Here is a 24,069-nt window from a genome sequence, read left to right as displayed (position 1 = left end):
TAAGTCATTGCCACGCATTAGGATCTTGTTCCTATGTGTTAATACAGCGTCCACACATTATTTTTATTTATAGCACCAGCAGGGCTCCGTAGCTTGGAGTGTGGGGACTCACTAAGTCGCTTTAGGCCTCCGCATTTTAGGAAACTACCTTGTGTTAATCGACGCAAGTCTGAGGACAAATTTCGTTTTTCTTAGCAGGGCGCTCAAAGCACAGCCCACGCGTGTCCAGCAGAGGGCGCACTGCAGTCAGCTGCATCAATCAGTGACTTGCGCGCTTGTGCCTGCAGGCGGCGGTGTTTACCCGCTGAACGGGACTCAGTGGGGGTAAATAATTCAGCGGCTCGTTTTCCTCTTCCTCCGCTGTGAGAGTCTAGGCGGAGGCGGCAGCAGACGGGCAGCAAACCCGCGATCACCCCTCCTGCTACGGCCGACCTCAGTGTCCGGTTAGGGTGACACGAACGCCGCAGTTCAGCGAAATCGACAGGGACCCTCAGCCTGCTGACCGTAACGGCCATTTTAACCGTTAGAGTTTGAATTAAAGAGCCTGCGCGAGGGGAAAAGCTCCCCGAGCACGACGAGCGAACAACAGGCTGGGTGTTTGCGGTGAGAGGGGGAAAAGACGGCATCCGGCCTGCGAGAAGTCGCCGAGGGCTTCGACTCGGCTCGAAACAGCTCTTTTACTTTCTGGTAAGTGTCCTGTCACGTATTTTGGGAACGGGTGTTTCATATTTTGAGTGGAACCGTCTTCAACGTCACCCAGAAAGCTAGCTAACAGTGTAGCCGACTGTGACTGTGGAGTTCGTGTTGTAGCCTAGTAACGTTAGCAGAAGCGCTGTCTCTCCCTCCGGAGTGAAGTTAGCCTCTTCTCGCTCACTTAAGTACTATTTTATCACAAATTAGTACGGTGGTAACCTCTGTATACCAACACACTCCATTCTTCGTGTTCGTATCACGCAGTTTTTGGTCTGTGGTCGATTAACAAATGTCAAGACAGAGTGAAAATCGTGTGGAGGCTATTCAGTCAGATTCCATCGCCTCGCACTCACTGTGAGGTAACGTTAATGTTAACGTTAGCCTTAAAGTGTCACCAAACTGAGGGCGAGCTATCGTTTTGTGGCTGTTTTTTTGGGTTTTCTGTGCTTGTGTTTACGCTCACATCCGAACAAAACCCACTGGTGACAGCATGGAAATGTTGCGGCGCCTGAAACGAGGAGAAGTAAACAGGTTCATCCACACTGTCCACAGTACACAAGGCTGCCATTTAATTAGCAGCTCTGAGTTTCTTTACCTTCATTTGCGCGCTGGTTTAATCTTTCACGCACCAACCTTGCCTTGTAACTATCTTCCTCTGAAACTGGGGGTTTCCCTGCCGTGCGATTGTTGTCTGAACTTTGAACTTTCACGGGAAAAATCTCAATTTTTGTGGTAGGCAGCTCATTAACTGGGTAATCAGTTTACAACTTGAGTAACAGATACACTCGTGTTCAGGTAATGGGAACCAGTAGCAGAAGTCAGTTTAGAATGCGGTGCACTTGCTGTAATGTACCCCTTCTAAACTGCATATAAGTAGCCTCTGCTTTTCATTTTGTTGGACAGGTGTTGAGTACTGATGGATGGACAGCAATGCTGTAGAGGAGCACTCCAGCATTTTTCAATGTAATCTGTGTCTGATGCCTCTTTAGCATCCGGTTGATCATCACAGACAATGATTTTGACCCATTTTCCATGTACAAAGTAAAGGAACAGCAAGCCTGTTTGCCTGAAGCACAGTAATTACAGGTCAGTGGGCAGCTTCTGAGTGAACTCCTTGACTGCTGATATAAAGTGTTTAGAGTCAACAGATTGTCTGTGTTGCTTTAATAAGTACAAGGAAGCAGGATGAAATTTTGTTTGCTCAAAGCACACTTGTATTATATAAGTCAATTGCAGGTGCTGAAGATGCCTAAGATTAGGTTGAAAACCCTGGAGTATTCCCTTAGGTTGTACTGTGCTGTGTGTTTGGAACAAATGTCCTGTATAGCTGATCGCCCAACGGTTGTGGGTAAATTGTAATACCACATATTGATGAATGTGTTTATGAGAGTCTGTGTGTGTTTGTGTGACATTATCCTGCCTAGCTGAACGCTGGTGTCAGTATGGGCTGGTGGCCAGTGTGGTGGTTTGCCAGGGCTGGCGCTCATCTCTTTATTGGAGGCTCTTCAGATGGAAATGAGGGTGCGTTCAGCAGCCTGGCATGCAGCCGGTGCACGAATGACCCAAATCGGGACGTGCGTGTGCGTGTGTGTGTGTGTGCTGTAATGTGACCCATATGGTGACAATGGGGAGTGTTATATATAAATTTAGGTGTGTGTCTGTGTGCATATGAGTCTAGGGGCAAGCAGTATCTATCTGTGCTCCAGTTGTGGATGCTACTGTGCTCCAGTTGCGAGTAGATGGTAATGAGGAACGATGTAACATTACCACATGCTTCACACAGACAAAATAAAAGCCCCCATTACAGTCTCACGTTAAGTAAGTGCGTGAGAGACTCCCTGTAGATGAGCAGTGTTGCATGGAATTTGTCGCTTCATTGTCATTTGTGTGCTGTGTATTGTTACAGATGATGCTGATTATACATGCCCAAAAAACAACCTTTCTAAACTCACAGATGTTTCAGCCACATCTCTGCAGAGTATGGGTGGGCTAAATAGCAAAAATATGATATTTAAAGACACTTTCACAGTACTTCTAATCATTTATATTTCTGAAATTCGATAAATTAGAGCTTAGAGAGTACCAGTGGTGCCACATTTTAATAATATTATTGACTGTGAATGCAGTGATTTTGTTCAGTGTTTCACTTACTGTACTGCACTAAATTCAATTAATTAAATGGGGCTAATAACACTGTTTTTGCAATGAAAGATGCAGTTGATCAGTATTTTTTTTAAATTAGTGATAATGTGCTGGTTTTCAGATTGTTTTCTCACGATATATGCTCAGAAAAAAGTAATGGTAAAATATCAGCATATTGTCCAGCTCTAATCTTAAAACATATGGTTGATTAACAGGGATAATAATTTTGACATTTTTTCTTGTACAGAAAATGTAGAGAAAAACTTTTCAAAACACATTAGATGCTAATGGGCAGGTGCTGAATTTAACTGCCCATTGGCTTTTATTATAAATGCAGTTTGGCTCTTTTCTATAGTGCAAAAAGATACCGATACGATAGATGGATATTAGGTTGACCAATGCTGGAATATTTCTTAAATATCTGTGTTGAAAGGCAGATTATTCCAGTGTAGAGCAACAGGGACCGTGAAGTACTGTAATTGTCCCATTAAGGCAGAAAGAACATGCAGCAGTGGCATTTTCCAGGTTTGCTTTTATGTTAAACTGCTTTTTACTCTTAATACTACTTTTAACTTGGTTATATTTGGCAATATTACTAAGAATTATTATGTAACTATATTCACTGCTGTTTAATCCTCAAATGTGGTAGTATTAAAAGGAAAAAAGGGAGAGTGTAAGTGGCGCTGAAGGTGTCTGCCTCAGTCTTGCATTTATTAGCACCCTTTCTTTTAGCTAATAGTGATCTGTAAGCGAGCAAGCCAGTGAACGAATGAGTGAGAAAAAAAGATGCAGGCATTGGGAAACTCGAGCTGTACTGTGGAAAAGTAGGCACTAGATACTGTTACCAAAGGCTTTTCTCTTTCTCTCCTTTCTCCCTCTTTCTCTAAAACACATACAACAATGCTCAATTTTTATACAGACTTTTATGAGAATATGTTATGTATCCAGTTGTGTACGCATACAGACACCTATGAAAACAAACTGGATACGAGATTGCATTCCACATAGTCTTGTCCACCCCAGATATTTTCATTTACTCTGAGCACCTGGCCTGAGTAAACACGTTAACTTGTAAATGTTTTGGAAAGTACAATGTTTGCACCCCAGATAGCACTTAAATCTGAAAAAACTAAGTACTTACTATATGCTCTGAAACACAGATCACTCATACTTATTATTTTGGATTGCAATGACACAAATTTCTGTTCATTTCAGTTAAAATTTGACCATGTGTCACACTTACAAGCAAGTGTGTTTTAGTGGTGGGTGCTAAAATTCAGTTCCTAGAAGACACTTCCTGAAACATATTACACTACTGATGCTTAAAACTTGAGTGTGTGATTGTGTGTATATATGCATGTATTGGTGTTTGTATATGTTTATATAAACAGTAATTGATTCTAGTAGATATTGACATTTTTCAAACAATAGCCAGACTTAAGATCTATGACCAAATGGATGGAAAATATTGAAAGAAAAATGTTTGCTACATATTTTGTGCTATTTTATATGTAAAGCAACATTATGTAACAATTGTACCTTGCTATAACAGTTTCAAAATCATTGTCATGGTACACTGACTTATAATAGGGAGAATAACGTCGCTATCGTTGCCAATATGGGCCCAGAATGCCTGCTATAGTGCTATGCAACTTTGGAGGAGCGGTCACAAGACCTCTAATGAGAACCATGTAACGCTTTACAGCACAACATCACACATCAACAATTATGGCTCTTCAGCTAGCTATAAGAAGACGCTGGCTTGGAAATCCCTGCATGGACATCATGGCAGAGGCTGTGAAAAAAACAAAGAGGACATTGTCAGAGGAAGCGAGGAAGAGCAAATGAAGAGAGAGACTGAGTAAGAGACTGGACAAGAGTAAATCTCAGACTGGCTTTTACTTAACTTAGAGCTAAAAGAGGATGCAAGACAGTCTCACGGCTAACAGGAAAACAACAAAGCCCCAACATCAGAGTGTACATCCCTGCAAATGTTATTTATAAAAGATTGCGACGTAGGCTGCAACCTTATCTGTGTCCTTCTTGTCTCATAGAGTTTTGTCGTTTTTCCGGATGTCAGACATCATCTAACCTCAATAACGTTTCAGGCTAGCATGCAAAGAAAATTCATCTCGTGCCAAAAAATTGGTCAGCCTTTAGGTAAATAAGCCTTGAAAGTTTGCAACCTCCTGTAATTTTAGTCTTTGTAGGTTGACATGGTTATTTCTCTTCTGATGTTCTTTGCAGGTGTTGTACTGAATTCTGACTCCCCTTTACATGCATGCACATCACGCAGGCATATGGACGCTACAGATTTACACATAGAAACATCTGAAATCATGAGTATAATCTGTAGCGTCCACATGCTTGTGTATAAGTGAAGCGGAGTGGGATTCTGTATCCTTGTCAACAAGTGCATGTGTACAGCTGTCCATGAAGGGGGCTCTCTGCACAATTTGTGTTTACGACAGTGGTTTAAAAGTGAAATACGCTCTGTGAGTGTAGGGGAAGCCCAAGAGCAAAAAATACCAATTCCAGTGTAATGCCGCTTTAAAACCTAGGTTCCTTCCAGTTCTGAATAAATTAGCTGCCAGCATGGTTGCCATTGCTTTTGTCTTGGTCTCTTGCAGTCAAACACACACAGCAAATGCATTTTCATTGCTTTCATTCAGTCTCAAGACAAAGTTAGATTCTTCATGAGTGCTTGATGATATCATTCACTTTGTGGTGTGTCTTGTAGCATTTTGTTGATAGTGCTCTTGTACCAGTTGGTATGTGGTTAGCTGATGTTGATTGCATCTTACAACATAAAGTCAGAGTGTTAATCCCTCTATCATAACATGGAGAACAACAGAACAAAATTTACAGAAATGCTGAAGTGACGTTTTTACATTGGAGTTATATTCAAGGCACTGAGTTCTCTTTTTTTGTGTCCTTGCTAACCTTGTAAGCCCTAGCAGCAGTCTGTCTGCCAAAAAAAGTTGGCCGTCTTCTGCCTTTGATAATTGAGTGCTGTTCTCTAGCTGTGGTATCTTATGATGTCACAGGCAGGCATTACAGGGTTGGCATAAATTTTGCTGTAGCCTCACAGACATCTCCAGCTCTACCTTGACAACACCAGTGGTTCAATCATCTTGAGGGAGTTTCAGGACCTGCTGTGACCTGCTTCTGCCTGAATTTGATATAGGAGTGGACAATATGGGAAAAATATTATCATGATACTTGAAGAAAGGGTTGAATGCTGTGGAGGAAATATGTAATTATGATTTTTCTGATTGCTGTTCTGACTGCAATTTAAATTGCAATGATGTTTCTATGAATTCTATAAATAAATGGTCTGACTGTATAACAGGCTGTTCCCAAGCTCTGTTTTATTGCTATAAATTTCCTCTACTGAAAACTTGTTGTTAGTGTACTCTAATTAAAATTCCACATCTTACAGTTTGAAAATTGCAGTCCTTCAGATTGTGATTTTGATGGCAAAACTTAATCTTTCAGCCTTTACTTGAAGGCATTTTAACAAACAGCACTAATCATGATTTCTTTTTTATGGTTTAATATGTTGGGCCAGACACAAGAAAACAGCAGTGCTGTCTGAAACTTCCAGCATAATGAGGGTTTGAATTTAATATCTCTGGACAATAAGGTGAAACCAGGGACAGCTGAACCACTTGGATTTGAATACATGAATGTTTAATTTTTCTAGGGTTTAATAAGTTGGACCAAACACAAGGCATCAGCAAAACAGTAGTTTCCCATTTGAAACACACATTCAGCCTTTCATGTGCTGTGCGTGCAGGACCAGTTAAGCTTTCATGGGCTTCCAGCATTGTCAGGATTCGAACTTGCGGTCTCCTGACAGCTGGGTGAAACCTTGGTAGCCCCTGTAAAACACTTAAGTTAAAGTTAAACACTTAACACTTAAGTAAAAAAAAGCTTATTGTGATGTAATTTCTTGCGATAGCAATATAATTGTCATATTGCCTATCCCTTTGTATCTTTCAGAGACCCTCTGTTTGAAATAGAGAATGTAGGAAAGACTTCACAGGAAGTGGCTTTTTGAATTTAGAAACCACTGATGACAGTTCTGTGACTGATTCATTAAGATGACCTCATATTTTTGTGTAGCTTTGTTCTTGATGCAGCTAGGGGTTTGATGTGAGTCATTTGATGTTAGCCAGTTCAGCAAGGTGTCTCATTTAACCACAATGCCCATCACCAGACTCTGGAACTGGACTCTGTTGATCTAATAGGACTGATCTAAATCAGGACTCTTCTGTTTGCTGGTTAATATCAGGAATGGCATCTGTCGGTCAGGGAATTGGATTGGTTTACCCGGGCAGCTGTTGGGCTGTTGGCCACTCGTACACTCCTGTCTATTTTTCTCTCTATCTCACTTACACACACACACACATCCTGCGCCTTTAACACTGCACTGTGTACAATGGAAGCTATTTCAGCCATGCAGGGAATGCAGCAGTGTGTATTAGTGAGTTGTTGTTATCATCTCAGCGAAGCCCCCCTCTCTCTGCGAGGTTGCAAAGTTTCTTAGGGATGAAGTGAATTGCATCTTGAGCTTAGAGTTTTGAATGAATGAACTCTGCATACAGTGTGTGTGGGTATATATATTAGTTTATGCGTTAAACCAGGGGTCACCAAGCTTACCCAAAAATGCCTGGTGTGCCTGCAGGTAGGCCTGAGCCTGGTGACGGTTAATTGAGTTACCGTGATAACAGCCCCCAGTGATGGGAAAAAATTAATTGCCAACAATAAAAAAATGGTAATTGATTTATTTTGCGCTAACCATAGTGAGACAGAAGTATTCCCACAGGTAAGTATAACTGAACCTTTAAATGTTGGGTGATGATATCCTACATTAATACTGCATTTATTGTGTTTATTGGTTGAACACACTCTGTGCTGCAGGCTATGGCGCCCTGCTGGTAACATCCTTTATAAATAAAAATAATGCATGGCCACGACTTAGTAAGGCGTGGGAATGAGATTCTAATGTGTGGCCACGACTTAGTAAGGCGTGGGTATGAGATGATTAAGCCTTGATCACAGCTTGATAAGGCATGATCTTGTTCCTGCGCCTAACTCCACGCATTATTTTTATTTATACGGGATGTCAGCAGGGCTCCGTAGCAGATATCATACCTGTACAAAAAACTGCCTCTTATGGTACGATGTACATCTTAGGACATCTTCACGCCATATCGTCAGGATTTAGACTGAGTAACGGCTTCAGTCTCGGGAAAAACACATAAGGAAAACATATCTCAGCTCTCTTTCATCAGGTGAAATGGGTCTTTTCAATCAGCCTCAGGCAAAATTGCTTCAGAGAGGAAAGCAAAGGGCTAAGCTAAATGGCAACAACCTCTCAGGCGATAAAGTTATTGTGACATTTGGCATTTTATTTTTTCTTACTAGATTGATTGCATTTTTTTGGCCAAATTAAAGTCAACCCTAAAATCAGAATAGACCTTTTTGTACCTTGTTCGTTCATGCCCTTGGTCACATTAAGCACAATCCATTGTGTCATGTCATATTCAAAAAAACATAATTCTTCTTTCTCTGCAATCTTTGATCGAACTGTGGTGACTTTTGCCTGCCTCTGAACAGCATCTGATGTTTCAGTGGATGGGAACTATTATACTTACTCATTATGTTTTAGCATGTTTTCAGTTGGTTCAAGCAGGCAGCCAGTGTTCACTGTAACACCAGTAAGGTGGTTCAAATATCTATATATTTGCGCTGTTTCCGAAAGTTTTCTGCTGAGCCGCAACTCTGTGAGGAAGGACAGCTGACGATGGAGCGACATGCATGCACACATACACATACATATTTTGTAAGTAGAGAACTATTTTCATAGTTAACAAATAGTATGTTGCTGCTGTGGTTATGTAAAATTGTACCTCTGAAATGGTTAATTTTTTTACAGGACAAGGAAATGATGCTCTTAACTTTAATTAAACATTAATTGAAGTAGCAAGATTTTATTCCAACTAAGTGTATTCCATTTCTGTCTGTCATGAAATAATTGCCCAATGTAAAAGGCAGCTGGAAAAAAGTAAACCCTGAAAAGATTGAGTTTCTGTATGACATTGATATAGTGCTTATTGAATTATATTTTTTAAGAATAATAACTGAATAATAAGCCAAGAACTGAAGGGGTTACCCCGTCCAATGCTTGAATCCTCCCACCCACCCCTGAAGGTTGTGAAGGACTCCTTTGTATAGTGCCACTCAGAGTCAGCCTACATCTACAGCTTACACACAAACACCATTGCCAAAGTGCCATCCAGTGCCTATTCTTACATCACACACGAGCCCCCTGTATCCCTCTTTTTGCTGTTGTCTTTTCCACTGAATTTGTGTTTGTGTGTTTGGTGCTGTCACAAGTGCTTAATTACAAAGAAAATTGGGAATTTTTTTCATAAAGAAGATTTCTCAGTTAGCCAGATAACCTAGGCCCAGAGTTGAGGATTATCCAGTAGTAATGTCCCTCTGCTGTTTTTTTGTACTGGAAAGTCTTGACTTTTAGGCTTAAGTTATCTGGCTAAAAAAGGAATCCTGCTTTGTTGAATAGCCCCCACTGGTATCTCTACTGGTCTTTTACAGTAAGAGCCTGGACACACTTTATTTGTTGTATTTATCTTTCTCCAATAATGTGTTTTAGAGTCTTTGAAAGCCTTTTCATAGTTTGTTATTATTCAGATAAAGTGGGTTTACTTGATTAATTGTTGAAGTTAATCTACTGTCAGTAAAATTGTGTTTTTGGCTTAGTTTGACCTTTTATTTTGGATGATTGATATGCTGTTGTTATATTATAAATTCCACATTGCTGGGGTTTTACTAAAGCTACGTGAACATATAGAGATGCACACAAATCCACAGCAGAGCATTTCTTTTGGTGTCTTTTAATCTTACTGACTCTTACTGACAAATTGACAGCGGACTGACAGTTTGGTGTCATTCTTTCTTGCACATTGTGTATATGTCTGTGTGGTGTGCAGGGTTCCTTAGTGGAATGAGCTCAGTGCCACTCCAGGCACATTGTTTACATTCTCTCTGTCATCGCTAAGCAACAGGGAGCGTCACAGATCTCTGCACTCATTCCTTTTGCGGGCAGAATGTGTGTGTGTGTGTGTTTGTGCGTGTGTCCTTAAAACAGTCTTTCAGCTCCCAAGTGTCATCTTGATATGTCATTTTTCTTACTAAATGATAACAGTAGTTACAGTACAAGCATTATTATTGTCTGTAGAATTTATTACTGTTCTACTGTTAACCATTAAAAATATAAAAATATTCATCTCTTAAGACCCCCTGCCTTTCCATTTCTTTGTTTCATAGCTTCTCAGACCCACTCCTGTACAGCCACACACGCACTGGAGCCTCGTTCACATCAGGGTGTGAGTTTCCAGGGGAACAGGGTTTGCCTGGTATAAACTTTCTTTTCCCTCTTTTCTCTACCTCAGCCCTCCAGCCTTATTAATAACAGCAGTTCATCTGGTGTTCAGCACCAGTGCTTACAGGCCATCTTTTAAGACCTGTCTCTGAAAATAACCAGTCATCCTTGTAATGCTTGATTTCTGGATGTACTGAATATAAAGAACTGAATATAGGGGCTGAATATAGTTCTGGCCCATGGGGGCTCAGTGTGCTGGGACGAAATGAGGCTCAGTATATACAGCACTGCAGTATGTGTTGGTGTTTGTTTCAGCACTGCACAGGGTCTTCCGTCTTCTCTAACAAGCTCCTTAAGAAACGTAATAGGTGAAGTTGGTGCAGTGGTGCATGTGTAAGACTGGTGGACAACACAAGGCATTATTATTATTATTATTATTATTAGTAGTAGTAGTAGTAGTAGTAGTTTGTAGTTACTCATGATTATTCACATTTGTCTTATTTGCTCAAATTTGAACCTCAAGAAAGATTGCTATTTCCAGTTAAAAAGCAGTGTGTGTTTTGTTGTAGATAAATGAGTGGACAAAGTAAGCATCATGAGAGTGTATTTATTACTTTTATCAATTCAGTAACACCATTTTCATGAACGAGTCATGTGATTTCCACAGTGTGAATACAGTTTCCATCAGATGTGCAGTGAGAGCAAAAGTGACTGTCCTAGCTAATGAATTTGTATATCATATATATCAAAATATACAATGCATAGTTCCAACTCTTCCATGATTGTAGCCTTCGCGCTCTTGTTCATGTAAATGGATTCTTATGTTGGAGGCTCTCAAAGGTAGCTAGTTTTGCCCTCTGAGTCCTGCAAACATGGTCAGACATAGTGTGCCAAAAATACCGATAGTATTGCTTTGAAAGTTATTTTAAAGCTGGATTTGAAGGAGATGGCTACAATTGTGGATTGTGTCATAGCAATGTGCGCGTGAGCAGATGGGCTTTGGCTAGTGTCGTAGGCCCAGACGTGATCTCATGACGAGAATACCTGTTTGGGAACTGCTTGTTACACTTTTGGTGCTAGATTATAGTAAAATCCGCTGCAGACAAAGGTACACCTGCCCTAAACCCTGCAAATTCCTCAAGTCAGTGCTTTTACAATCGATATGACAGGCAAAACAAGCTAGGTAGCAAAATGCTATTGTAAGCTAACAAAACTGAGTTCCCCTGCCAGAGGTAATGTTTATTTTTCCTGTATGTAATGGGTTCTCCACACACGTGAGGCACTTCTACATTATTAATTTGAAACCTTGGGCGGGGGGGCTTTTCAGCCATGCTAACTTATGTTACATCCGTGTACTAACGACAGACTTTTTGTCAGTCATAGTGTTGATGAATGCACCATTGCCCCCTATTTTCTCGGATTGGTTTTAGAAATAAGTCTACATCCAAATAAGTCTATGCTCACCCACATTTAGCCCAATTTTGTTTTTGTAGTTGTCCATAGGTGTTCTTTTTTCATGTTGGGCTCTGCTTGGCTAGGCTTCTGTCTGCGCTAGGGATACATCGATAATGAAACTGGTATTGGGTATCGGGTCAGCACCGTGCTCATTTACTCGTACTCATAAAAATTCACCAATACCAAAATTCCGATACCTGCTAATGACGTAAGCCGAGGGTACACTGCTGCGCTAATAAACAAACGCAGGGAAGGAGGCTCTACTCACTCAGAGACTTGTTACTGACTCTATGACAGTCGGACACAAAGCCACTGGTGACATTAAACGTTCCGCTGTGGTATATTCCTGTCAGCTGTACCACTGTGTGATTTTAAACTGTTTTAAACACAGCAGTCACAACTGCTTCCCCAATATGGGTGTAGACATGAACAGCGAAACAGAAGCAAAAGGTAGACGTTTCCTACCAAAGTTCGTCTATGCTAACTTTACTGTGCAAGATATAAACGTTAATACAGTGATTTGTTTTCTTAAATAGGCTGTAGAAGTGCCATATTCTCCTACCTTGTACATCACCACCTGCTTTAGCTTCAGTGCACATTGTTAGCAGCGCTGCTCAGTTTTTCTATGCTCAGTACTCAGAGATCAGCGTGTTATTTTGAATGAAACAGCTTTATTTGAAATTGTTCATAGACAAAGTGTTTTCTGTAGCATGGGCGGAGTTTTTTGTGCAGTGTGAGTATGTAAATCGTAGGTTTTGTCTGAACGTGATGGTGTATTCGGATGTACAGTGTGAGTCATCAAAGAACAAGATTTCGAAAACTGCAGTGTATGTCTGGATTCAGAGGACATTCAGCTACAGCTCAACCAGCCAAACAAAACACTTCAAACGTAAAACTCGACAAGTGAGCTCCTCAGAGACTGATGTTGATAGTGACAGATCTGGGTTTAAATCTATGAAACACACTTTACTTAAAAGCGCTTCTGTACAGCTCAGTGACAAGGAACAAAACCTGCTGTTCTCCGTTGCAGCACTACTTGATCCAAGGTAAGTAATATAGCATAGGTAGTTAAGGTATATCATTTAATATAAGCTAGATTTTAATGATTTAACTGTTAAGGCACATTGCCTTCATTTACACTAACAACTGCTTAATTTTAAGTAGGTTATTCAGTATGGTATCAGACTCTGTATTAGCGAGTACTGAAAATATGTACTTGTTCTGTGTCTAAAAAAAAAAAAAGTTGCCGATGCACCCTAGTCTGAAATGTTTCAAGTGCTCAAACTAGCAAAAAAATGTTAATGATGTTAAAAAATAAATTATACCATTAATAAGTCATTGTATTAATGCATCACTGATGTGTTAACTTTAGCAGCAAAGTTTTAGCTATGTCATTCACTGAGCGTGCAGTGTAGAAACAGCAGAGAATGACCCAAGCAGGTGACGGGTCTCGTTGTAAGCAAAAGGTCCGCATCTGTATTTCAAATTAAATAGGCCTCGATGCCAGATTTGTAAAACATAAGTTGTACTGATGTGCGTAGTTGTGCATTTTACTAATGTCAAATCACTAAATTAGTTTTATGGTCCAGAGTGGCGAGGGTGTCATGTGAACACGGGTGAACATTTACAGCTCTAAGATCAGCTCCGCTTTGAGGTAGCTTAATAGTCTTGGGTGATTCAGTAAGAGGCTTGAGACTCTGTGGACAGCTCTTAAGGTCAGCAGTCTGTAACCAGCTGTGTGCGGTACAGTGGACTTCAGCCTCTCTGGTGCTGTGGCCTTGCTTACTTTTGTGATCATAACAACGCTTCCACTGGCAGTCGATTTCAAGAGTTAATAATATAGCTGTATTGAACAATGTTCAGTTGTTTTTTCTAGGTGAAGAGTTTGTATGATATTGGCCAGGATGGAAAACAAATATGAATAAAGATACATAAACAGTTGCTTCGGTTTGGTCACATATATCATGACACAGAAATGATTAACCAGGTAAGAGGGGGTCAGACTCACTCTGACCAAGGCTTGTTTACAGCACTGTTTTACACACCCTTATTTCTTATGAAACAGACACACACGTGTGCTATGTGGCAGTGCAGTGCCTGAGCTTTAGATCCATAGGGGAATATTCTCATGGTCAGCAGCAGGGCAGTAATGAGTAAAAACATCTTATCTTAGTGTGGTGAGGTATATGAAGTGTACATAATCTCCCAAGCTGTGAGTTTTAGTAAGGTTTTTGTATTTTACAGTAAGAAGAACAAGTGTATCTTGTTCATGTGATGTAACTTATGATGAGCAGTAACTTGTGTTTACGTGCAATTAACTTGTATTAAATATGAACATTTATTGCTCTTTAAGTATTCATAAATGGTTTATTAACAAGGAATGTTAAAGCTGTAAAATTATTGATTAGAAAAATGGTTTTATGACCTTACCTAATATGCCAAGAAAAATAATCTTAAGTTTAAAGTCTAAGACTGTCATATAATAAGGTGTGTACATTTAATGAAATACAGCACAGTTATTTTCTCACGTGGTAGTTTTAGCCACATAGTAATACTGTATAGGCAGTCATAAGGTTAAAAAGATTAAAAATTAAATGTAAATAAATATTTTCATAGGGAAATGTTGCAGTTCTAAGGGCATTCTTGTCATAGAGCAATGTTCCATATGATAATGTGTTACTAGACCTATACAGCCTTTTTTTTGGTTGTGTTGACCATATATCTGATTATAGAAATAAATATATTGATATGAAATGGAGATTTTTTTTCTGTATTCTCCAGTTTATGTTCTCCAGTACGCAAGCTTTGCTCTGTGTGCATGTGTGTGTGTGGTATGTTGTGTGTTTGTGTTCTGGAATGCCACACCTGCTGTGGGACAATGGCAGGAAGGTTTGAGTCATCACAGCCATCAGTGCGGTAAAGAGGATCATGGGCTTAGTAGTCTCCTGCCGATGTTTCAGACAAAGTGGCAGAGCGGTCACTTAAACACTCCCCCCGGCTAATTAGCAGGGCAGAGTTCGTACCACTTTAGGGCTAGTTTATCACTGATGTCACACTTCTTGAAAGTTCAGTCTGTTGAATGACCAAAGATTGACATTATTGGAATTAGTTTTGAATGGGACCTCTTCAATTGATGTATGTGTATATTTATATATATGTTTGGAAAGAACATTAAAAAATGCATAAAAACTAAGCAACATGGTTACACTTTCAAAATTTACAATGCTGGTATGGTTCCCATTGGTGTAATTTTAAGAGAAGAAAACAGAACAAAACAGTCCAGTCAAAATGAGCTGTTCAGGTGTTCTTAGCACAGACTGCCAGTATACAGGAAACATGGGTTCATTAACATTGTAAATGCAAATTTAAATACTAAATATTTGTAAATTATTATTTAAGTGATATTGAATGTGATCTGTTGTATCAGTATGGAAGAGATGGAACAGATTATGACAAAAAGTGAGTTTGAATGATTGATGATGCTACTTGATGCATGGAAGTGACCCTGTGCTGCAGACTAAATTTGGACTTTTCTAACTGGGCTAGTGGAGCGTCCCTCAGGTGGATTTAGAGAGAAAGAAGGGAATGGAGGGAAAGTGAGCGAGAGATGGATGGATAATGTGGGCTGATGCCCTCCCTCTGGGACGCAGAGTGTGACGTGGGTGTCCTCTTTCACTGACCTGTTAGTTATGCCGGGGTATTGTTTCTTTTGTGTGCAAAACGAAAACCCTATCCTGTTCTCTCTTTTCGTCTTTTTCTTTCTCTTTCGGCCTCTCTACGGTCTGTGAGTGAATATGTACAGCTAACCAGTAAGAAAAAAATAGGATTTTCATACTTACTTATAAATTTACAATGATGCATATTTGACCATTGTTGTGATTGTGTGTGAAATTTTGACCAAAAAAGTTTTAAGCGTGTCAACATTGAAACATAATTCTGCACAGACATGAAAATAAAACTCCTTCTCACTCCTGAAAACAAAACTTTTTTATATGTTCTACAAATGAGAATCACAGGAGCATAACATCAGGCTACGGTTATGGATCTTTGTGGATGAAGGTTAGTGTCAGTGTTGATGTTAGCTTCCAATAGCTATTTTACCAAGACATGTGGTTGCAAAGTTTTTCCCATAATGAGCTTGAATATAGTTTCTTGTAAATTGTGCCAAAATATTAAATGTAAGAGACATACTAAACTAAGAACATTCAGGATTATAATATATATATATATATATATATATATATATATATATATATATATATATTATATATATAGTATTATGCGTGTGTGTGTGTGCGTATATAATAGCGATTATGTTTCTGTGTCAGTGTGATAATTTGCATGTTCAAATTAGATTAGAAGTAAAAGACGTCAACAATAAAGCATCCACACTGATAATTTTGTACGGTTAGTGTAGTCAACTTTGTTGACAAATCGTTGCAGCACACCAGACTAAACTACGTCACCACTTTCTATCCCAACGAGCAATCGGACTCAGTGAATATAGGGTATAATGTCAAGACCTTGTGTTGACATTGCTTGTGCTTGGTTTTGGGTGTTATTGGAAAGGCACAGAAGGAATCACTCTGGCACATTGTAGATTTGTCATGGAGATTATTTGTGATCATCCCCTTATCTCCTTTAAACACACATACACACACATACGCTCTCTTACTAGAACTCTCTCCACTTAAGCTCTCTGTGATTGGGCACTTGGGACTGTGAGTGTGTGTTTCAGAACAGACTGATGAAGAGTTGCGTGTGAGAGGTCAAAATGCTGCCAATACCATCTGGAAACATGCAAATTATCTTTAATGTTACCTAAGAGACAGTTGCTTTAGTAGCAGTGACTTAAGAATATTACACTTGCGTCGTGGGTCAGGTCTTTGTTTCTTTCTCTTTGTATTTCTTTCTTTGTTTCTTTTTCTCAGTCTCCCTCTTTTCTTTTGTTCTCTTTCAATTTAATGACATTAGGACAAAAGTTGATTATTGTCATAAGTTCTAATGCTATTTTCTCTACCTTTGCCCTTGACACTCTCTTGCCTCCTGATTTCTGTAGGGATGGAAAGATCGATCAGCTGTAGATCAGAATCGCATAAAAAGGTGGTCGGCTCATATTCCTTCAATTTGGCCAGTAGTGAGAGCTGATCTGAGCCAAATTTCGATACATGTGCTGAAAAGAAATGTTTCATCAGTCTGGCAGTTTTTAACAATGTCTCTCACGCCAAGCCAATATTATTTGTAAAGTTTGAAAAATGAACATGACTTTTGAGGGCATCAAATTATTGTTTTAACACCATTAATAAGATACGACACTTCAAAGTACATCATCTAACAGAGTACAGTGAGTTTCGGAAGCTGTCAGAACTAGTGATGATGGATAATATGACACCAACAGTAAGCTACCAAACTGTCATACAGAGATGGTAAAGATAAGCTGTCTGTCAGACACTGTGGTGTTGCAGACAGGAGCGAATACTACTATGTTTTTCCCCTCTCAGAAGAACACAGTATATGTCCATTATGGTGTACATTTTCAAATCAAAACTGGAAATCAATTGAAATGAGTCTTCAGCTTCAATCTTAGGAAGAACAGACAGGCCCACAATTTTGACCTATATTTGACATCCGTCAAATGCATGATATTGTTCCAGTTTCAACAAAGAAATACAACAAAAGCAGTAGCGGATGGAAAGTATGCTGTCTTTTTGTGGGATATGTACACTGTGTACAGCAGGAGTCTCAAATTGCCAGCCCAGCTTCATATGGCTTGTCACATATTTACAATTGATTCTTAAATGTGGCTAAATATTTACATCTGATGGGCATGTTTGCCTTTATACAGTGTAAGCCATATAAAATCAGCTAAGACAGGGGCTTACAGTTTTAAGAGCAAAAATGGCCTGCTGTATGCAAGAGCAATCATTTAAACAAAAACCTGAAGCAGCATGAAAGCTGCATATTGAACAGGCAGGGTTGCCGTTTAGATATAACTGACTTAGCTAATTACAACTAATAGTTAGTCAGATCTGCCTTTGTAGAACCATTCATGACACAGTGGTAGATACAGCTTGTCAGAATTAAGAAATGAATGGAATTATCAAACGAATCCATCGAAAAAGCAGAATTAACTGCTTATTTTGGCAGCACTTAGCTCTCAATAACTTCACTCACATTCAGCAGGAAAGATAATGCTATCATAATAAGAGTCCCTAATTCTACTGCTAAATGTAAGATTACCTGATTTAATTGATGATTAAAATATTTAACACCTTTGTATTTATAGTGCTACTGCTACTACTACTAATAATGTTAATTATAGTCAAATTTATAATGATTAATTTTAGTTTTATTACTGTTTGTAATAGTTATTATTATAATAGATGACTTGCTAATAAACCTGGACTGAGATGAGCTTAAGTGTATATATTACGTAGTTAAAAAATATGGGGCACCCCCCCCTTTTTGTGCTGTATCTGGATCTGGAAAACTGAACATCTTTAAACCTGACTTTAAATTTTAAATTTTGAGTTTTTAAGGATAGCCAGCCATGGCATAGGTGGACTGAAACCTAATTCCTAGCTGTAGGACACTGCTTTGCACTGCCATTTGATGGTTTTGACAGATGTATCACCCTTGAGGATTTAACAGATACAAGGTGTGGAGATACGTCACTGCTTGTGACTTCTGTTCTGTCCTTTGTTTTGTTCCAACATGTTCTGTCTTCTTGTAAGCAACATTGAGGTTTGGAAACGTATAACATATGATAACATTATTATGTTTGTTTCAGTTCCCTCTCTGACGCTTTTATTTCCTGTTTTCTTTCTTTCTTGCTCTCTCTCTGTCTCTCTTGTTCTTATTTCTCTCTTTTTTTTCCTTCTTCTCTCATACACTTAACTGAAAACTCAAACCCCTCAAGCTGCTTTTTGAGCAGGCAGTGCCATTGATGCCCCATTCATGATGTACTAGTCTAAGTGATGAGGAGGAGACACACACACAGGAGGCATTGCGTATATTTCTGTTCAGCCCTGATGGGTGACTTGTTGAGACATTTATAGAGTAATATTTTTGTATTTGTGTTAGTGTGTGTGCTGTTCTGTAATGGCATGCAGACTGTGGGCTTATGTAAGCACATGATCATGCTGGATCACACTGTGCTGCTGCAAACCCTCTGGAATAGCATGTTTTGTGTTGTGTGTGTGTGTGTGTGTGTGTGTGTGTGTGTGTGTGTGTGTTTATTTTAGGTGTACTGGTTAATAACAGACACTTCAGCTTCAAACACCAGAAGTATCTACAGTAGTATTCAACCATCTTAAGTCATCAGATTTGTTTGGATTTGAAATTACCCCTTGTGCTGGGTTATATTTTATTTTAAAAAACTGACCCTCAAAAATAATGAATTTAAAGTGTGATTTGTTTTATAAAGAAAATATTCTGTGACAAAAATGACTCACTGAAAAATGCTGTTTGTGTAAGTTTTCAACTAGGTGGGCTAAGGTTTTATAGTCAGATGAGACAAAATTGAACTCTTTATTCACAATTCAAAATGCTGTATGTGGTGCAAGCCAAACACCCCCCTGCAGTGAAGTATGAGGGTGGCAGCATCATGTTGTGGGGATGCTTTTCCTCAGCAGGGACTGGGCATCTTGTTAAAATTGAAGGATGGCTGGATGGTGCAAAATACAGGAAAATACTGCAAGACAAATGGCTTCAGTCTGCTAAAAACTAAAGCTTGAAAGAAATTTCACCTTTCAGCAAGACTGTTAACTGAAGCCCAAGGGTAAAGCAGAACAGGAGTATTTCAACAAAAAGATGAATGTTCCATAAAGTCCAGATCTCAATCCAATCAAGGATCTGTGGCACTGTTCAAAAACTGTGGTCCACAAGCGCCATCTAAACACTCTGAACAACCTAAAGCAAACTGAGCAAAACTGCACTGAAGCAGATGTGAGAGAAAACGGTGGTGTAAGCTGAGTCTTAATGTTTGTCAAATAAAAGAACATAATAAAGCACAATTCTTTAAAAGTTGTGGTTGTAGAATATTGTCATCTTTTAATTTGGCCAAAGAGCTCTAATAGATCTATTAAGAAATAATGGAATTGCAAATGTCACATGGACTTTATCATCTGATAGTTTGTGGTCACTCAGCCCTTTGCTTTCTTTTCTGAACGCAATTGGCCTGGGGCCGTTTGAAATGGCTTCGCCTGATGAAAGACATGAGACATGTTTTTTGCTGTGTTTTTCTCAAGACCGAGGTCTGAAACCTGGCATTGTTGTCTCAGGATGTCCTAAAATGTAAACTGTAACATAGAGGTAGGTCTGGGTAAAATCTAAAAAAAAAAAAGGGTGACAGTATTTTCTAGTTTAAAAAAAACATGATTATTGGTTATCTCACCCCCCACACACTTTCTATTCTGTTCCTAGTGTATATGCTTTTTTTTAACTTTTACTTTTTTAATAAAATCTGAAAATCTTTCTAATACATTTCACATATTTTTCAAATATATTTCTGTAGAGGTTTCCCTTGGACTTGCTTTCCTTTTGTGTAAGTGAGTATGTCTCACACAGCTGTGTTGAGTGGGAGATGTGTCCTGCTTGATTACAGTCATTATTCATACTCACTCACACCAGACACTGTGCTGTTTCTCTTTTTCCGCACTCACTCTTTCACACCAAGAATGTGACTCTTCCTATGGATGTGTCTTTGAATGGCTGCTGACCTTTGACTCAGCGATTGGCTGTGTTGGGGTTCATATTTCAAGTGTGTCTCTATCAGTTCATTGTGCATGTATCTTTTTTTAATGCTTAGCTACTGTAGGCTAATGATCTGCAGTGCATGTATAAATAATAGCTCATATTTGCAAGTGAAAATAATATCATTAAAGTGTCAAATCTTGTTTATTGTTAGTAATTTTTATATTATTAATTTTTTTCTTGGATGCTTGGTATAGTGTTTTGGTGGGCAAAATTAGGGCTGAACCAGAGTATTTTTCCTTGTTTAGCATTTTTGTTTCTGTGGGAAGTTTGATAGGATGACTCTATCAGAGCAGTAAGCTAGTGTGTTTATTCAAATGGTGGGTTTGTGTGGTTCACATTTATTTAAGCAGATATAAGTTGTCTGGAAGATGAACCTTTTCACCTTCAGTGTGTTTAATAACATTTATAATCTGTTCTTCTGCAGTAAAGAAAGCTTGGATGTGCTCTCTTCCTTTTAAATGCAAGTGTTGTGCTAGCTGAGGTTTGCTTACCGTCCACCAGGACCTGCTTTGAGTGTGTAACAAAGGTCATTTTTGCAAATAAAATATAGAGGTGAAGGGGTCAGTGTTGATGGTTTGGACCTCCAGACTACAAAAGCCCGCAAACACATAATGTCAGCACTTCTCACTGACTGCATATGCAGTGTTTCTAGCGCACAATGATGCTCAGTTGTCTGTACTTGTTTTCCACTGTGAATTGTGTGTGTATGTGTTTGTAGGTTTCCATTTGACCATTATGTTTTAGCTGTAGTGAAATTTTAGGTTGATTATTTTTAGCAGTTGAGCCATGTCTTAGCTCAGAGGTAAGCTGGGGTGATGTATGAAAAAAAGTTACATCACAATATTTTGTTTTTCAGTGGTTTAGGTTTTAAGTTGGATCAGACAAAATGTAACATCAGTGACAGCAGTGCTATTTTTAAAGAAGGCCATGAATACAGTGATTTTGTTTTAAATAAATAAGCTGTTTGAGAAGGAAGAGGAGGAATAGGCAAACAAATGGTAGGGAATAAAACAGGATAATGTCTTAATGGGCTGATATCCAGTCAAGGACTTGTTACTGTGGAGTTTACACAGTCACTGCACGCTGCTTGTGGTTTGCAGTCTCTCTATAATTGGTCTAAAAAATATATTTTTTATTATGCATGCAGTTGTTTGGTTATTTAGAAGTAGCAGTGATACCCATGATATATTATACTTATTGCCCACTCCTTGCTGAAGTTTGAATGAAATAATGAACCATGGCTGTCCAACATTCCCATCAAGCTTCTGACTTTTTCAGATAAGGAGAATAGCTTCTCTAAATAAAACAGTTATCACAAAGGGGTGTGTGTGTGTGTGTGTGTGTGTGTGTGTGTGTGTGTGTGTTTGGGGGGCATGGCCATATGTGAGGGTGATTTTTGAAGTGTGGTAATGAGCTGCTAAAGAGCTTTAAGCATCATAAAGTGGATTAGCCTACCAGATTAAAGAACATCAGGTTGCCCATCTTTCTTTTTTCTTCTCTTCTTTCCCCTCCCTCACTCTGTCTGTTTTTCCTGCCCAGCCTATAATTAATTTTTATGTGTGTGTGTGAATATATATATATATATATACATATATATATGTATATGTGTATGTGTATGTGTGTGTGTGTGTGTGTGTGTGTGTGTGTATGTATGTATGTATATATAGGCTTTCTAGTTTATTATTTATTGCCCGATTATGCAGTATTAGCACATACACACAGCATTTGTTTATTTTTCCCCTCGCTCTCACACACACACACAAACACACACACCCCAACAGGTGGGTCTGATGACCTGCAATTGACCCAGAAGTCACCATGGTAACCCCTGGTCTCTGTGGCTACCTCTCTATGAGTCTGATGAGTGTTTCTGCCTGCTCCTAAGTGGCCCTTGCCTCTCAATGCAGGTTATTTTGGAAAGTTAACAGGTTTGAATGTTGTTTCCTCTGAGCCACATGAACTGAAACGACTTGTAATGAATAAAGATTCTCGCGTGAATGACCATGGATATAATCTGACTAATCGCACTCACTGTTTTACTTGCTAACTGTCTTCTTCTATCTTTGTGTATATCTTTGACTTTTCTGGTCTGTATTTCTTGTCTGCAGTTTGGCTCGCAGAACTCAAGTTGCCGTGGTGATTTCATGCCATTTAACAGAACACAAAGATATCTCTCTCTCTCTCTCTCTCTCTCTCTCTCTCTCTCTCTCTCTCTGTCTGTCTGTCTGTCTGTCTGTCTGTCTCTCCCTCTCTCTCTCTCTCTCTCTCTCTCTCTCTCTCTCCTCTCTCTCTCTCTCTCTCTCCTCTCTCTCTCTCTCTCTCTCTCTCTCTCTCTCTCTCTCTCTCACTCTCACTCTCTCTCACTCTCTCTGTGTGCCCCCCCCCTCCCCAATGGGGTAGATTACAGATTCTAATCTGTGAGAAACAGAGGATGCTGAAACGTCCCAGGGAGGAGGAGTTGCCATGGTGATAGGAAGGGATTTGTATGTGTGGGAAGAGAGAGAGGAGAGAACAGTGAATACCCTGGCATTCTAGCCAGAGAAAACTCCTCCAGTGTTTCTAAGCCTTTCCAGTACTGTCTCTGCCAGCAGTCTTCCTAGTGGGTGCAACTATAGTGTTTAACTTTACCTAACAACCATACATTTGTCACCAGGCCTGCGTTTAATTTGGAGAGATGTTTGGTGTTTATCTTTGTGTTCCCTTAAACCTTGACTTTTTCAGTCGCTGGATTTGCATGCTATTTGCTCCGTGTCTGTCTGTGTGTGAATGCTTGTGTGTGGGTGGGTGTCTGTTTGGCTGCCTAACCCAGTTTCCCCCTTCTCTCTGGCCTGGGATTAATTAGGCTGCTGTGTGCTGCTGCTGGCTGGTTTAGGTGTTTGAAGTCAGGATTTAATTGAGCTCCGTCTGTGAAGCCACCAGACAGCAGGGCAAGCTCAGCATTCAGGGGAAGCTGGAGGTGCCTGTCTATGTGTCTGTGTCAATTCAGGATTCTGCTCTGTTTTGAAATGAATTGCCCCTGACACTCCACTACAAAATTACAGCCACCATGACCTAGTGCTAGGAGGCCAGTACCAGTGTGGTGATGTCCTGATATATGAAATTTACTGTATCAAATCATGTATACCTTGATAAGCCCAAAAACATTCCTGTCCCTTAGACAAATTTATTATGAAGTAGTATAACTGAACTGTTACAGTTGTATTATCCAAGCCGACCAATACTTCGTTTATTGTTAAAGACAAAAACCCCTTTACTAGCAGGTTGCTATTTTTGTTGCGGCATCATATACACTATATAAAGATATTCCAATGTAAAAAGTTAGGGTTATCTTAAAATAATATTCTTACAGACTTTACAAAAATTCTATGGTTCAGACTAATTACAATGTAATACTACTGTGACAAGATTATCAGTAACAGCAGATTAGTTCTTCTTCTTCTCCTTCTTCTTCTTCTCCTTCATCTTCTTTTTCTTCTTTGGATAATGAAGAGTATTGGGAGTTCATATCACTTACTTCTTCCATGACCTCTAAACACTATGCCCCCATTAATAACTAACAATAAATTAATTTAAATATTAATGATTAATATTTATTACATGATTATTATTGT

At 39.3% G+C, this 24,069-nt stretch overlaps 1 protein-coding gene across 1 annotated transcript in view; it reads left to right on the top strand.

Annotated features, from left to right (window-relative positions):
* Window positions 1-368: 368 nt before the first annotated feature.
* cdk17 (cyclin-dependent kinase 17) overlaps window positions 369-24,069 on the top strand; it is a 64,397-nt gene continuing 40,696 nt past the window's right edge. Inside the window, 1 exon segment of the mRNA XM_036577500.1 lies at window positions 369-687. The gene's annotated coding sequence lies outside the window, so the exon portion shown is untranslated.

Source organism: Colossoma macropomum, unplaced genomic scaffold (assembly GCF_904425465.1).
Source record: "Colossoma macropomum unplaced genomic scaffold, Colossoma_macropomum, whole genome shotgun sequence".
Classification (NCBI taxonomy): domain Eukaryota; kingdom Metazoa; phylum Chordata; class Actinopteri; order Characiformes; family Serrasalmidae; genus Colossoma; species Colossoma macropomum.
The sequence above is the reverse complement of the archived record's forward strand: the minus strand, read 5'-3'. Positions and strand labels throughout refer to the sequence as shown.